Source organism: Parus major, chromosome 5 (assembly GCF_001522545.3).
Source record: "Parus major isolate Abel chromosome 5, Parus_major1.1, whole genome shotgun sequence".
NCBI lineage: Eukaryota > Metazoa > Chordata > Aves > Passeriformes > Paridae > Parus > Parus major.
Window position 1 is genome coordinate 22,525,560 of NC_031774.1, and position 483 is coordinate 22,526,042.

At 79.7% G+C, this 483-nt stretch overlaps 1 long non-coding RNA gene across 1 annotated transcript in view; it reads left to right on the forward strand.

Annotated features, from left to right (window-relative positions):
- The first annotated feature begins 246 nt into the window (after positions 1-246).
- Positions 247-483, forward strand: part of LOC107205552 — a 22,288-nt gene continuing 22,051 nt past the window's right edge. Inside the window, exon 1 of the long non-coding RNA XR_001522029.3 lies at positions 247-452. This is a non-coding gene — a long non-coding RNA (uncharacterized LOC107205552). The remainder of the gene's footprint in view (positions 453-483) is intronic.

Here is a 483-nt window from a genome sequence, read left to right on the forward strand (position 1 = left end):
AGTTCCCGGGACAAGGAAAGTTGGAGGCCGCCCCCCGCGCCCTGCGGCCGCGGCGCACGGGACGGCGGCAGCCGCGCTCCGCGCTGCGGGAACCCCGCTGCCCGCGCCGCGCCCGGGGCAACGCCGCCGCCCGGGGCTCGCAGGCATCCCCCTCCCGGGCCCGGCCCGGCCGCCCACGGTGATGCCCCGGCCGCCCGCCGAGCCCCGGCCTCCCCTTCCTCCGCCGCCTTCTCCGGCGGCCTCAGGCCCCACCGGCGACCCTCAGGTGAAGGAGCCCACGGGGATCCCGGCACACGGCGGGGACCGGCCCCCTCCCCGCCATCACCACCCCGGCGGCGGCGGCGGCAGCGGTTGCTGAGCAGCGCCCGAGTCGCAAAAGCGGCGGCGCCAGGCCCGGGAGAGGGATAGGGAGCGCTAGCCGGAGCAGCCCCGTCTCGCCTCGGTACCCCAAGGTACTAAGCCGCCGCCGCGGCTGCCGCCGAG